The 17,386-nt window shown below is 33.3% G+C and overlaps 1 pseudogene across 1 annotated transcript in view; it reads right to left on the bottom strand.

Moving 5' to 3' along the window:
- Positions 1-17,386, bottom strand: part of LOC150037674 (photosystem II CP47 reaction center protein-like) — a 35,712-nt pseudogene that overhangs the window by 9,107 nt on the left and 9,219 nt on the right. Inside the window, exons 3-5 of the transcript XR_016527802.1 lie at positions 16,719-16,879; positions 8,874-8,930; positions 8,527-8,589 (exon numbers count right to left, since the gene is read on the bottom strand). The product of XR_016527802.1 is annotated as a photosystem II CP47 reaction center protein-like (transcript). The remainder of the gene's footprint in view (positions 1-8,526; positions 8,590-8,873; positions 8,931-16,718; positions 16,880-17,386) is intronic.

The following is a 17,386-nucleotide window of genomic DNA, read 5'->3' as shown; positions in this document are numbered from 1 at the left end:
TAACTTGATCCCGAAATAATGTGAAGACAAATGTTTCTTGATATAACTTCCGTGTCAAGAAAGACAATACACTTGGCACTAGTGACATGTTAAGTTTATTGATTCTTGACATTGATTACGTATCATATATGACAATTCTTTACGTTTTTTATTTGTTAAATGTATTTTTATCTTGACACTTAATAACTGACAAGTTATTTAATTCTTGACATAATTCCAATGTTGTGTATGTCCTTTTTTTTCAAATTAAATACTCCAATTGATATTCTCATTTCTTGTCTTGTATTCCAACAATATAATTTCATCGACTAAATAAACACTACACATCTAGGATCTATCAACTTAATATATTAACTAAAAATTCCGTATATTCAACTATCACCTTTTATACGATCATTCCTCAAATTGCAACAATATTTTCCACATGTACGTGAGCATAATAAAATCTCAACTATTCCTTTTATATACACAACTCAACTTTCAACAAGCACCAAAATTAACTAACTTACTTTAGCAACACAACAAAGAAAGTGACATTGTTTAATAAGTAACCTATCGACAAACATAAATTACTTAATATGTACATAAAGCTTTAAAGTCTGAAGATCGAGAACTAGTTGTCTACTTGGAGGGTCATATAGTTATTGTTTAAGAAAACTTGCAAAAACAAAAAAGAATATGCTTGCTTAAATATAAATAAAGAATTTAAAAATAAATTAATCAAATTTAAAAAAGGGGAATCCTTATAAATAAGAAAAAAACAATAATATTTACACTTTATAGAAAAAAAATTCCAGTTTTCTTTTTTTAAAAATTACCAAAAATACCCTTCTTCCTCATCGATTTTCCTTTTCTTGAATTTTCATTTGCCGCGCTCGCTCACTGAACTCTGCTTCCTCGTCGATGTCGTGATTTTCCTCCTCGCCATCCTCAAATTACAAACACTGTATTGATGTTCTTCCTCGCTTATTTTCCTTATCAACACCATGATTTTCCTCCTCGCCGATTTTCCTTTTCTTCAAATTTGATTTTCTACACTCGCTGAACTCTATTCTTCTTTCTTCCTCGTCGAACGCATTGATGTTCTTCCTCGCTGAATGTTGTTTTTCCTTCTTCTTCGTCGAACGTCGTGATCTTCTTCCTCACCCATTCTCCTTCTCGACACTGTGATATTCTTCCTCGCCGATCTTCTTCATCGAAATTCTTCCTTGACCACAGTACAATTTTTTTCTTCTATTTTTATGTTTGTAAATGTACGTTTCTTCATCGAATTCGTTTACAGTACTGGTGGATTTTTTTTATCTGCATTGCGTTTATGTGATAAATGTTTGTGAATGAATTATTAATGGATGTTTCGGGATAAAATTCTCATTTTAAGGCTTTCTTTAAATTTTACAAAGTTAAACGATCAGATAGCTTTTGTTATGCGATCATGTAGAGTTTACTATACGATCATGTAATATTTTCTAAACGATCATGTAGCTAATGCTACACGATCGTGTAGAGTTTTTTACACGATCGTGTTGCGTTGGCTACATGATCGCGTAGGCGCTCGCTTACTAGACGATTGTGCCGTATTGGATACTCGATGCATCCTTGTGTGCTAAACAATCGTGTAGCACCGTCCATCTATGGCTTCTTCCCCGCAGATAGATAGTTTTCGGTGTGACTATGTATGGATGTGAACATTTTTCTACCATTGATAGACAATGATACACATCTATCACTGTCTATAAGTTATACAAAATGATAGAGTTATATCACTTTCTATCAGTGATAGAGAGTGATATAGTTCTATCACTGTCTCACTGATAGAAAGTGATAGAACTCTATCACTCTCTATAACAGTTTATGAGCTCTATCATTAAGAATATATCGTGCTTGATATACTATGATTGAGCTCTATCATTGTCTATTATTGATAGACAGTTATAGCACTGTCTACTAGTGATACACAATGATAGAGCTTTGCACTTATAGATAGTGATAGACATCTATCACTATCTATTAGTGATATAAAGTGATAAAACTCTATCACTGATCGACAGTTATATAGTTCTATCATTGTCTGTCACTGATAGAAAGTTATAGAACTCTATCACTCTTTATAACAGTGATTAAGCTCTATCACTAGGGATATACTGTGATTGAGCTCTATCATTGTCTATCACTGATAGACAGTGATAGCACTATCTACCAGTGATACACAATGATAGAGCTTTGCACTTATAGACAGTGATAGACATCAATAAGTTTATCTCTACTAATCACTCCCTTCCTAAAAATATTGTTCATAAGGCTCATACTAAGCTTGGTGTTAATATTAGCTATTCAAAAGCTTGGAGGGAAAAAGAACATATATTAAGATCATTAAATGGTGATGCAGCTGAATCATATAGCTTGATTCCACCGTTTTTTGAAAGGTTGAAAGAAATGAATCCAGGTATTATTTCAAATGAAGTATTCTTCTTACAAATTTTGTATCATTGTATATTGTAGATGGATTGTGATAGTCATATATTACTATCAAATGTTATGCATCATTGTCTATCACTGATTGACTGTGATAGCCATCTATCACTATCTATCTACCAATGATAGACAATGATTGATTTGTTACCATTGTGACTAATATAATTGTTTTCATTTATTTTTTCAGGAACATACACTGCTTTAAAGATTGATGAAAATGGACATTTTAAATTCTGTTTCATGGCTATTGATGCATCTATTGAGGGGTGGAGGTACTATAGACCTATCATATCCGTTGATGGTAACAATAATATTTTTCCCCTTGCATTTTCTATTATAGATTCTGAGAATGATGTATCATGGAAATGGTTTTTCGAACATATACAAACTAGTTTAAGGGATAAAGAGCATTTAGTCATTGTGTCTGATCAACATTTGAGCATTTCAAATGGTGTCTTAAGTGTGTTTAACAATGTTGAGTACTGTGTGTGCATTCAATATGTTCTGCAAAATTTGAAGAAGTTGTTCAAGTATCCTTTGATTGACTAGTTGTACTTTAGTTTTTTAAATCTTATACAGTTGATGACTTCGAGTTTAATATGAGATCTATGGAGTCAATTCTCCAAATATTCAAAGTTACCTTATTAATGTAAGATTTTAGAAGTGGTCTCGTGCATATTCTCGAAGAAGAAGGTATGAAATGATGACAACAAACCCTTCAGAGTGTGTAAATTCTATTTTAGAATAGGAACTTACCAGTTGCAAGTTTACTCGATGCAATTAGAGGTTTACTACAAAAATGGTTACATAATCGAAGGAAAGCTAGTTTGTCAATGACAATAATTTTGACTCATTGGGCAGAAAATATATTACGCAACCAACATGAACAATCAAGAAGTTTCATGGTAAGTGTTCTTTATAAAACTGATAGAAGAATGGTATTCAGTGTGATAGATAGTGATAGATTTGTATCACTGTCTATCACTGATAGACTGTGATCGAAATTTATCACTATCTATCACTGATAGACCGTGATAGAAGTTTATCACCCTAACATTGATAATTTCTACAACTTTTTATTTATTTGTATATTTGGTATGTTTGGTATGTTTGTAATATGCTGATCTCTTTTCCCATTTTTATTTATTAGGTTCATCCTATGACAACATTGAATACTCAGCAATGGATGGTGATAAACAATTCCTAGTAAAGCTTATTTTGGGATCTTGTAGTTTTCGAGTATGGGATTTTGAAGAAATTTCATGCTCTCATGTGCTTGCTATTCTTTGGCTTCTTAACATGAATATTTATTCCTATGTATCTAATTATTATTACTCAAGTGCGTTGTCATGGACATATATGGGTTGTGTTCGAACTGTTGGAATCCATTCAGATTGGAGGGTTTTGGATGATGGTATTAGAGCATTACCTCTTATTTTTAAACGTTCAGCAGGAAGAACTAAAAAACAAAGGATTCCATCTATAGGTGAAGCTAAAAGTAGTTCAGTAAAATGTAGTCGTTGTCATTCTAAAGGTCACAATTCTAGGACTTGCAAACTTCGCCTAATTAGTCAATGATGTAATCATTATAGTTCATTTTTTCCCTTGTATTGCCAAATAGATTGATATTAGAACTTTTGCCCTTTGTTGGTTCTATTATTGAGTTTGTAAGTGAATGGAACACTATCTTTATATGAATAAAATTCTTGAATTTCTTTGTTTATATTCCTTTTCTAGATTGAAACATGTGATATACCCATTTATGCAAACACTGATATATACTGATTGATACTGATAGATTTCTATCAGTGTCTATCATTTATACACATTAATATACCATTGTGTTGATATTCGTTGATATCTTTCAATCAGTGTATATCACTGTTATTCTGAAAATGAAGATACTTGATGAACTGATCATGAATATTGATACTGAACTTATCTAATGGTCAATTTGAAAGTCAGTGTTTCTTCTTTACCATCTGATACAGTATATCAGTTTTGGTTATTAAAATTTATATATTGATTTCATTTTTTATGTAAAAGTTGTTGCAATATTAGGATTATCCATGGTTGATTCATTTTTTGGCATCAAAATTAGAAGCATTATAGCATTATAGTAATTAAGTTGAGAGTTGATAGACATTAATAGATGTCTATCAATGTCTATCAGTAAACTATGGAATTGATAGACTTTAAAAGTATATAATATATATTAAAACATTGATAGACACTACGATCGTTTAGAATTTACTAAAGTATCATTTACACGATCGTGTAGTTCCTATCGCATTGTGTACTTGATCGTTTAGCTCCGCATCCAACCCTCTATATGATCGTTTAGCTCATCAGCTGTCATTTACACGACCGTCTAGCCCTAGTCAACTATCGTCTAGCATTTCATCCAATCGTTTACATAATTGAACTATCGTTTAGTTCTTGGAGCTTCGTCCACACGATCGAGCTGTCATTTAGTAAACGACAAAAGAATTTCAAGCCTTAACATACTACCTTCTTTGACTCTTGAATTTTTATTGACCGTTAAATCTGACTGTTTTGTGATTGTGAACGTGAAGATTATAGTCGTCTTGGACACCAAGTGGTATGAGAGCTCAGTGAGCAGTTCTTTTCCCAAGTGGGATGGAGCTTACAATCGTGTTCTTTTTTAATAGACCATCACTAACAGACATTTATAGACTTCTATCATTGTTTATCAATGATAGAATTCATGATGTACCTAATAAAATTACATTGGACATATATTTGATAGTGGTTTATTCATCGTGTACCTGATAGAATTTTATCCAACACATATACAAAAGTTTATAAAATTGATACAATCACAGCAGATAACATCATTAGTATAAGCTAGAATTCTTATAGATGTAGTTCTGCCATCAATGTTCATTGTCACTTGTAACATTCACAAAATATCATTCACAAAATAACATAGTTCATTGTTAGTTGTATTGTAGTCTTTTTCAATAACATTCTAAAACCAAGTTTTAACATTAAGTTTGAGAAGGTTGAGATTTAGATTGAGAATGTTGAGATTGAGGTTGAGAGTTTAGTTAATAGATGTTTAAGCTGAAGCTTGGAGCACTGTCCATCAATGAAGTCGTTAAGTCTTTTTCTTCTTTTTAGGAGATGTTTTTTTTCATTTCCTTTGCCTTTGTTGTTTGTTTCTTTTCTCTCTTGGGCCGCTCATTGACAATTTTTTTGTCATCATCTAATACTTTTGGTCTAAACTTTATACATTTTTCTTTTCCTACAGCTTCAACAACCTAAAATAATAGTAACAAGAAAGAAACTTAAATGTTAGAATTTGAAAACTACATATCATGACTGTAACGACCCGACCACCTAGGACTTAAGTTAGGCCGTTACTAAATACATGCATGCATGGAACTCAAAATGACACTTGGTTATGACGAAATAAATGTTAATTAAATAAGGTAAGTTCAAAAAACTTTCATTAAATTCAAATACTAAATCAATAGTATGATACCCATAAAGGATAAAGGATAATAAATAAGTCTGAAAAATGATTCTTAGAAATAAGTTTTAAACATCAAAACTAAAAGTTGAGAGAAACATGAAAAGAACTCTAAATCTCATGATGCGAACGCATAAAAACTAGTCCCAGTGGCTCGATCACGAATTCCGCTTGTCCATCGTCAGTGCATCTCTACCCTTACCTGAAACAACAACATGAGAAAGAATGAGTATAAAATACTCAGTAAGTAAACCCACTATTGGGGTCAGGCTAGACATCTATGTTCTCTAGATACCCACCTCTGGTGAAACATATAAACTGCTCTGGTCCTCATGGGACACATATACACATGAAATAAGAAGAAGAAGACTGAGTTCTATTTTACTGTAGTTAAGTATGCCCACTACCTCTGGTGAATCCTGAAGGAAACACAATCTGGTGAATCCCGAAGGAGACACAATCTGGTGAATCCCGAAGGAAACACAAACTGGTGAATCCCGAAGAAACACAAACTGGTGAATCCCGAAGGAGACACAAACTGGTGAATCCCGAAGGAGACACAAACTGGTGAATCCCGAAGGAGACACAAACTGGTGAATCCCGAAGGAGACACAAACTGGTGAATCCCGAAGGAAACAAACTGGTGAATCCCGAAGGAAACACAAACTGGTGAATCCCGAAGGAAACACAAAATCTAATGGGCATCTAACTAATTAGTAAGGACATTTGCACAGTCTCAACATCATAATCATCACTGTACAAATCTATGACATGCATATAAACCTCAACCCCATGGCTCTACAACATATACATATACCTCAACATCATGGTTCTACAACATACATGTATACCTCAACATCATCAGATCAAATACAACTATATGGAATCACATACCATCTCATACTAGGATTCAAGTGTCTATGTGCACAACTAAATATTTCAGATCTCGTACCAGAACATACTTTGGTCATATCATACTATCAGTCTATCATGCTGTCATTCTACCATAACATTCATTTATCATGCTAGCATACATCTAATGCCTGGCCCGTGGGCATTTCCAGTAGTAAGATTACTTACCTTGATATTAGGTCGAACCAAAAAACAATTGAATCTTTGTAAAATTCTTGAATCCTTAATCAAGCCTAAACATAAACCAAGCTTTAAAATTAATAGTTAAGGCCAAATTCCAAACACCCAAATATTACAAAATATTTCCAGATAACCTTACCTAAGGTGTGGTCCAATTCGAATTCACTTTCCAAACCTCCAATTTTAAGCCCAAATAATTAGCAAACCAAACTCTTCTTCATATTGAATGAAATTCTTGAATCAACCCCCTAATCATAATTTGAAATTAGAATTACATGATAAAGTTTGAATCAAATACATACTTCACTACCAATGTCTCAAATAAATTATCCATGTGTAGCTTCGTCAAAAAAATTACTTCCAAATGACTTTACCAAAATTTCTCAACAACCAAAATTAATCTACAAGAGAGTAATCAAAGCATAAAACTTACCAAAACTCGCTAAAACAAACTCCAACTTCACTGAACAACACCTCAATACCTTCACAAACTTGAATCCAAAGTTGAAACACAATGAGTATCACCCAATTGATGCCAAAAGTAAACAAGTATTCAAGAATCAACCGAAAACAAACCCAAACGGCAGAAATCTTACCCAAATCGATAGATCCAGTGACGAAAAAAGCGAATGATGCTTGAGCAGTGGTGGACGGAGATCATGAAGAAGAAACTGACGCGGCGACTTTGGGCGGCGTCGGACGGGCTCACGAACGTGAGGAAGAAAAGAGGGGCGGGTTTGACTTTATATAAAAAAAATAATGATAGTAATAGTAATAAAACAAAAAAGGAAATAAATATAATTACATTTAATTCCTTTCCATTTTATACTATTAAATTCTTTTTCCTTTCAAAAGAAAATTAATTCCTACCATTAACTTTTAAATTGAATAATTTCACGCCAACAATTAAATTCCCGCACTTATACTTGAAGTCCAAAATTTCAAAAATGCCTTCCAACTAATAACAATTACTGAAATTCTAAATAATAAAGTTACTGAAATTACATTATTACTAAAAAATGTGTCGGGTCTTACAATGACTGACAACAATAACTCTTGGTTACCTTCTTTTCTTTTGGTTGTTTTCTTTTATTTTCAAGTTTTTTTTTCTTTTCATTCTCATTTTCTTCTTCAGTTTCTTTCTCATCAACTTGTTCTTCAACATGCTCTTCTTGTTCAACAACATTTTTTCCCTTTATCAACAGGTTGTAATAAATAAAGTAATAGTATAGTGTTAGACATTGATAGTATTTTATAAATATCATTAACATTAATTAATTATATTTACCATTTTCTCATTTTTTTAGTTTTGATCTTCTCTCCTTTTTTTTGTTTTTCTTCTTTGTGAGATAGATCAAATTCTTCTTCTTCTTCAAGCTCAGCTTCATGCAATAGATTCAAAATTCTATAATACTTAAGAAGAAAACATATCGCTTTATTTTCTTTCATAGTGCCTATATATTTACCTTATCTTTTTGCTGAACATGATCAGTTTTCTCCATATGTTCATCATCTTCAAATTCTTTTTCCTGCAAAAATGAGAATTAAGGAAGTTATAGACGTATACCATACACTAATAGAATTCCATCAATTCAGTGATTGACCTTATTTACTTCTATCATAAATATCTATCACTGATAGATACTAATAGAATTTTATCAGTGACTATTATTGTTGGGCAGTTATTGACCTTATTGACTTCTATCAGGAATGTCTATCACTGATAGATGATGATAGAATCCTATCAGTGTATATCAATAATAGATACTTCCTATTAAAAGTCTATCATTTAGATTTCAACTTAGATATTTACCTTTTGCTGATCATCATCAATTTTTTCCATATGCTCCGCAGCTTCAAATTCATTTTGCTGCAATAATACAATACAATGTAATGTGTCATTGTTACATAAAAATCAAGAAAGTCATAGAGTTTTATATTAGTGATAGACACTGATAGAATTCTATACCAGTGATAGATCTAATTGACTTTCTTGACAATATGTAGCTTAACAGAGACAATATGTAGCTTAACAGAGAAAACACATAGCTTAAGAGACAAAGAAAACCTTTTCCTTTCTATCCAAACCTTTTCCTTTCTATCCTTTTCCTCGAATACTGTTGTTAATTCTTGTGTCTTTAGGGTTTCCAAAGGTAGAGGTTGTATATCGTCAAAATGATCTTGTGTTTAAATCTCTTGTGTTTGTGTATAAGATTTCTAAAACAAAAAAAAACATAAATCAAATACAAAAAGAATGAAAAGAATGATATTCCTATAATAAAAGACACAAAACAAATGGAATAAAAATGCGTTGACAGGCAGTGATGTGTCACAATCTATCAGTACAAAAACTTGTATACAAACCTTTCCTTCATTCCCAATTTTAATCTACAAGAAAAAAACAATTTTAGTTTAGTTAGTAAATGTATGTTTACATTTAAAAATAAAATAACACATTGCAAAAGACTTATCTGAGCTACATAATTCGCAGCATAATTCACCATTTTGTCAATTTCATAATTTCTTTCAAGAATAAGCTACAAGAAGAAGCTTTGTTTTTCTCTATGGTCTCCTCAACCTCTTTTTCTTGTTCTTCTTGTGAAAGCTTTTCAATTGGAAGTCTTTCTATGATAACTTTTAGCATTCTGATGATCTCTTCTTGACCTTGTTTCAAACTTTTCTGCTCTTTTTTTTATCCTTTGTTGGCCATTTTTCAGTTCTTCTATTTCCCCCATTATATTTTTCCTATGCTCCTTTTTTCCTCCAATTAAATCTCTTCCTTCATTTATTTCTTCTTTTTTTCTCTTTCTATCTTTTCCTTATCCTTTTCTTCCAAATCTATCAAATATTTTATAGTGGTTGATTATGATTCTTCTTCTGTTGGAACTAATGGAATTACACAAAACTACAAGTTTAAACACATGTTAAATCATTAGATCAAAAACAAGGGAACACTAACAAGTTTTTTTTATGATATATGTCTATCACTGTTTTTGCTGATAGACTATTATCTATTTTTTGTTTGAAACCATTGCAGGTAATAAAAACAAGGCTATGAAATTATAGAAAATACTTACATCATTTCTTTGAAAGATATTCTCTTCAAGATTTCTCCAATGATCAGGTTGCAAGCACTCCCATGATATTATTCTTGGAGTTTGATTACAAATTTTTCTTCCAAATCCAATATTTATTGTTGAAAGTTTTGGTATTATTTCGAATGCCCAATAAACTAGTGCCAAAGGAAAACCTTGAAGGCATACAGAATCCTTTTCAGTAGAAGAAGCCTTTTTGAAAAATTTATATGTCAAGTTATATGACAATCGTCCCCAAGGATAGGTTTTAAATTCTTCTTCATTGTCCAATATGTCAACATGTTTCCAATTAACAACATTGTGATCTTGCCTTGGGATTAAAAAAGACTTTAAGAGAAGGAAGTTTGCCAACTTAACCTTGACACTATCACTTTCATAATCATGTAGGAACTTAAAGCTTCTTTCAATGTCTTTTCTATCAATCGAATCATCATTCTTAAAGACTATTTTTCTAAGTTCAGAAATTTGCTCTTTTTCTTCTAAATCTATTGATGGTAGTTGAGTACCACTTAAACCTGTGATTAAACAAAACTCTTTCAATCCAAACTTTGCTATATGCCCATTAAAGTTAAAAGTCAAGACATTTAGCTTATTTGTGATGCATTGTCTTCTTAGAAGGTAGTTTATGAATCTTGTGGGCATTTTCTCAATTTTTATATTTAGAAAGTGTCCGAAAGGACCATTTCTAAAAGTATTTAAATTCCTATCATCTAATTGGTTTTTAATAATTTGTATTACATCTAATGAGATACATATTGTTATCTTCAAATGCTTGTTCTGGTTTTGCATTATTGTTTGATGTTCATGTTCTTGTTCCATCTGTTTAAACATACAAGTATCAGCAATAAACAAGTGATATATGTCTATATTTTATCATAAACTATCACTCACTATTATCATTTAATGACTTCCATCACTGTCTATCATCAATAGATGGTGATGGAAGTCTATCAGTGTCTATCATTGATAGACAGTGATGGAAATCTAAATTTTATCACTTTCTATCGCTGATAGAATGTGATAGACTTCTATCACTGTCTATTGCATACCATGAAATGTAATAAAACAGTGATAGTGTCTATAATTTTCTATCATCGATAGACAGTGGTGGAAGTTCATCACTGTCTATCATCTATAGACACTTATGGAAATCTGAATACTATCACTGTCTATTGTCTCTTTATATACTGAAGCATGACAGTTGTAAGTAGCCTATGAATGATAAAAATATTATCTATAAAAGAAATATCAGAACACCAACTGTAAGTGGCCCAACTAAACATGGTATGAATGATAGACAACATATAATATATGAGAAAATGTCCATATCACTGATAGACAGTGATATACCCCTATCAATGTCTATCATAGTTTGTTTATATCTTTAGTTTTAGTTTCCCTTATTCTCCCTTTTGAGCTTTTGTCTTATTTTATTTATTTGATGATCATTCTTCTTTAACAATCTTCCTTTTGATGTTGCTTACCATCTGTACACAAAATTTAGGGTTAATAAATATTACCAGTAAACAAAATCAGACTCAATAACTATAATCACAAAGAGAAAAGAGTTATATCTTTTGTTGTTGATGTAGTGGTAGAAGAAGCAACAGAAGGATTAAGAAGAAGAAGAAGAAGAGGACCAAGATAACAAACGAAAAAGGGACGTAAATAAAGGAGAAAAAAGCAGTGAACGAAGTCGATTGAAGAAAAGAACCTAAATAGAAAAATGTTGGGGAAGATCAATCAACTTCGATCGAAGAAGCGTCGTGAAGTAGCGTGATGGAAAATAACCAAGTCGACGTGAAGTAGTGTGATGGAGGAAGAAGAAGAAGAAGAAAAAAAAAAAGAGTGAACGAAGTCGGGCTGAAGAAAGAGAAGAAATGTTAGAGGGAAAAATCCCCCTTTCATTTTTTATGTAAAAGTTGGGCTTTGGTTGGACTGCAACTTTCCTTAGGTTTTTTTTTTTTTGCTAAAGATTGTAATTATTTTGGCCCAGATTTTTATATTTAAAAATCCCCCTTTCATTTTTTATGTAAAATTTGTTGCAATATTAGGATTATGCATGGTCGATTCATTTTTTGGCATCAAAACTAGAAGCATTATAGCATTATAGTAATTGAGTTGAGAATTGATCGACATCTTGATAGACACTCATAGATATCTATCAATGATTATCAGTAAACTATGGAATTAATAGACTTCAAAAGTATATAATATATATTTAAACATTGATAGACACTACATCGTTTAGAATTTACTAAAGTATCATTTACACGATCGTGTAGTTCCTATCGCATCGTATACTGAATCGTTTAGCTCCGCGTCCAAATGTCTACGATCGTTAAGCTCATCAGTTGTCGTCAACACGATCGTCTAGCTCCAGTCAACTGTCGTCTACATGATCGTCTAGTGTTTCATCCAATCGTTTACATAATTGAACTATCGTTTAGTTCCTAGAGCTTCATCTACACGATCGAGTTGCCATTTGGTAAACGACAGAAGAATTTCAAGCCTCAACATACTACTTCCCCTGACTCTTGAATTGTTATTGACTGTTAAATCTGAGTGTTTTGTGATTGTGAACGTGAAGATCATAGTCATCTGGGACAACAAGTGGTATCAGAGCTCAGTGAGCAGTTCTTTCCCCAAGTGAGATGAAGCTTACAATCATGTTCTTTTTTAATAAATCATCACTCACAAAAATTTATAGACTTCTATCACTGTTTATCATTGATAGAATTCATGATGTATCTAATAGAATTATATTGGACATATATTTGATAGTGGTTTATTCATCATGTACCTGATAGAATTTTATACAAAAAAGTTTATAAAACTGATACAATCACAGCAGATAACATCATTAGTATAAACTAGAATGCTTATAGATATAGTTCTACCATCAATGTTCATTGTCACTTGTAACATTCACAGAATATCATTCACAAAATAGCATAGTTCATTGTTAGTAGTATTGTAGTCTTTTTCAATAACATTCTAAAATCAAGTTCTAACATTAAGTTTGAGAAGGTTGAGATTCAGATTAAGAAGGTTGAGATTGAGTTTAAGAGTTTATTTGAGAGATATTTAAGCTGAAGCTTGGAGCACTGTCCATTAATGAAGTCGTTTCGGTCGTTTTCTTTTTTTTTAGGAGATGCTTTTTACATTTCCTTTGCCTTTGTTGTTTGTTTCCTTTCTCTCTTGGGCCTCTCATTGACAATTTTCTTGTCATCATCTAATATTTTTGGTCTAAACTTTGTACATTTTCCTTTTCCTACAGCTTCAACAACCTAAAAGAAGAGAAACAAGAAATGGACGTAAATAGAAAAATGTTGGGGAAGATCAATCAACTTCGATCAAATAAGCGTCGTGAAGCAGCGTGATGGAAAATAACCAAGTCGACGTGAAGCAACGTGATGGAAGAAGAAGAAGAAAAAGAAAAAGAAGAAGAGTTAAAAAAAAGTCGGGCTGAAGAAGGAGATGAAATGTTTGAGGAAAAAACGGTTGAAGAGGAAAAATCGGGCTGGGCTTTTTTGGTATTTCACACCATTTTTGGGCTTTGGTTGGGCTGCAACTTTCCTTTTTTTGCTACAAATTGTAATTAATTTGGCCAAGTTTTTTATATTTAAAATTTTCCTTTAAAAAAAAGCTTGCACAAAGCTTACAATTGAGAATATGATTCAAACACTTAAAACCAAATCAAAATAAGAATTAAAGTAGGTAAGTGCAAGTTAAGATGAAAAATAGGTATAATGATGTAGTTGAAAGCACTTACACATTGACAAGCATTTAAATGTACACCTAAAATGATCTACATTCGTAATGACACTATTTGAATGCTAGCAAGTCAAATTGTCTGAAATAAGCTTCAAACAAAAGGAAATTGGAATCTTGAAATTGTGTGAAAAAAAATAAAGCAAAAGTACATCCAAGTGATTTGATATTCACATCAGACCTTCCAACTTGCTTGGTAGTTCTTACCAAGGAAAAAAAAAAAGAAAGAAAAAAGAACGAAAACTGAGCACAAGAGCCCAAAGTATGAAAGCCTCAATCTCTTATCTCATCACCAAAAATGAAAATTTTCTAAAATTAGAGATGCAAACCATGGAAACCATTCAACTTCTCCTTCCCCTTCTACTTATTTCTCCTTGTTCCAATTGTTTTCACCGTTTCTCTCATCATTCAATACAAAACCAATAAAAATTGCAGTGAAACAAAATCCCTTAAAAAATGCAAAGGAAATAGAAAAAATGAATAGTACGATTCATTGTAGAATTTGGAAACACTGAGGCTTGAATGTCACGTATCTACTTATTTCTCCTTGTTCTAATTGCTTTCCTATGGAACCGTCTCTAAAATTTTAATTCACGTTGGTACAGTAATGGAAAAGAAACTTTAAAGAAATCCAAAAGAAGGATGAGTCCAAACAACATTTCCACTACATAGTCTGTTTGGCTATTTACAAAGAATGGAGCATAAACATATAAAATTGATTCTGAATTCTGAAAGGTATGTAGAGATATTAGGGAAAAAGAGGGGAAATGTGAGGAGAAGAAGAGGGAAAAGAGGAAAATAGTGGGTTTGCTATTGGGAATAAAAAATCAGTCAAGAAACGCACTGAACTCGCGAGTCTACGACATTTCTATTCGTTCATGGAAGCTTCTAGCAATGGAGAGCAAACGTAACTCTCCCAATCGCCAGCAAGTAGAGTCTAGAGCTGAATGGAATCACACCACATTGTAGAGGGAGAATGCCAAACAACACTACCAATCACTGGAAGAAGATGCCTATCGCGTAGTTTAACGTTGCCCTATCGCGTATGTTAAAATGTATTTCCACAAGTTGTATAAATACAATAGTAAGGGACTAAAAATAGACCCTAGAAAACTCAACCAACCTAAAAGCTCTCTAACAATATAAACTAAGTATACATTAACACTCTCCCTCAAACTCAAGTTGGTAAACTAGGAATCAACTTTAGTTTGTTAAGCAACTGAAAGAAGCACCCAGGGGACAAAGCTTTGGTGAAAATATCAGCAGGTTGTCAGTTTCAGAAACATCTCATAAAAGCATAGTTTTACTCTGAAGATGATGTTGAACAAAATGACAGTTATTCTCGATATGTTTGGTACGCTCATGAAAAACATCATTGTGAGCAATCTGGATGGCACTACGATTGTCATAGTAAAGGATAGTGGCAAATGGTTGAGGAACTCCCATATTAGCAAGAAGCTAGTGGAGCCATAATAACTCTAATGTAGCATCAGTTAGGGCGCAATATTCAGACTTTGTACTAGAACGAGAGACAACACTCTATTTTTTACTCCGTCAAGAAATAAGAGAGTCTCCGAGATAAAAACAGTAACCTGTGGTAAAACGTCGTTCAGTAGGATCACCATCTCAATCAGCATCAGAGTAATCGGATAAGACCAGGGATGATTGAGATGAGAACTAAAGGCCATGTCCTAGGGTCCTCTTGACATAGTGAAGAATACGAAGAACAACAGTAAAATGAATGGTTCGAGGGGCAGCCATGAACTGACTTACAATATGAACAACATATGCAATGTCAGGTCGAGTTACTGTTCGATAAATAAGACTTGCTAAAAAGTCAACAATAGATATTGGCATCTTCGAGGGGAACACCATCAAACGGAGTCAAGCGAATATTAGCGTCGAGTGGTGTTAAGGCTGTAGTAGAGTTAGTGATCCCAAAGTGCACCAATAAGTCTGAAACATATTTCGTTTGAGACTTCGAGTAACTAGAAGAGCTCATAGATATTTCAAGACCAAGAAAGTAACTCAGTGACCCCAAATCTTTCATCTCAATGTGCTCGCCAAGGTAGTGTTGCAGATCAAAAATAACCTATGGATCATCCCTAGTAATAATCATATCATCAACATATAGAAAAGAACAACAACAATACCATGATCCATCTGACGCGTAAAAAGTGATGTGTCATGAGAACTGGATGTAAATCCAAGTTGAACAATGGTGGAACTGAAAGTTGTAAACCAAGCCTGTAGGGCTTGCTTCAACCCATACAACACTCGACGTTAGAGACACAACTTTTGAGATGAAGGAGAGATACCTGGGGGTGGTTGCATATAGACTTCCTCATATAAGACCCCATTAAGGAACACATTATTGACATCTATCTGAAAAAAAGGCCACTATTTGGTTGCAGCAACGACTAAGAGACTACGAACAGATGTCATTCAGCCACAAGTGCAAAGGTCTCTTCATAATCAATCCCACATTCCTAAGAGTATCCTTTTGGCACTAACCAAGCTTTATATCGTTCAACAGAACCATCAAAGCAAGTCTTGATCTTGTAGACCTATTTGTAACCAATGGGTTTCTTACTAGGAGGCAAGTCAACATAGTCATATGTGTGCATCTAGTCTAAGGCCTGGAGTTCGTCACTCATAGCTTGCTGCCACAGAGGGTTAGTATTCACCTCATGAAAAGAGGTAGGTTCAACCAAGGAACTGATAGTGGAAAAATAGTGAAAGTCTCAAAGATGAGTGGGAGGTGCTCTTACCCGAGTGGAGTGTTAAACAGGAGAAGCAAGGTTAGAAGTAGGTTCAGACTTCACGGGTGAGACAGATGATGGACCAAAATCAACAGAAAAGGGCACTGCTTGCTCTAGCTCAGTATTACGAGAAGATGTAGATGAAAGAAAATAATCAACGGAACCATCAGGAAGAAAAAGATGAGAACCTGAAAGAGAAGCATGAAAGGTTGAGAGACTAGAGAACATTGTATGTAAACATGTTAGTAACAGAACCTTCTTCAAAAAGGTCTCCCAGAAAGTGACATGGTGAGAGATGTGCAATCTGTTTGAAAAAGGATCCCAACAACGAAAACCTTTGTGCTCGGTTTCGTAGCCACGACAGCAACAAAGACATGCACGCTGTTGTAATTTGGTTTGTTCATGGGGATGGAGAAGAACAAAACATGCACAACCAAAGACCTTGAGGTTAGAGTAATTAAAAGGAGTACCATATAAACATTCAAACGGAAAAACATTGTGAAGGGTAGAAAAAGGAAGACGATTGATTGTATAGACAGAAGTAAGGGCGTCCTCTATCCAAAATTTTGTAGGATATGAGTCAGACAGAAGATGGGCCCAAACAGAATTCAGAATGTGGAGATGTTTACATTCCGCTCACCCATTCTGCTGAGAGGTATGGGGACAAGAGTGCCGAACAAGAGTGCCTTGCTGGG

Source organism: Benincasa hispida, chromosome 2 (assembly GCF_027475165.1).
Source record: "Benincasa hispida cultivar pf3 chromosome 2, pf3_genome.v1.1, whole genome shotgun sequence".
NCBI lineage: Eukaryota > Viridiplantae > Streptophyta > Magnoliopsida > Cucurbitales > Cucurbitaceae > Benincasa > Benincasa hispida.
This window is presented reverse-complemented; position numbering and strand designations above follow the sequence as displayed.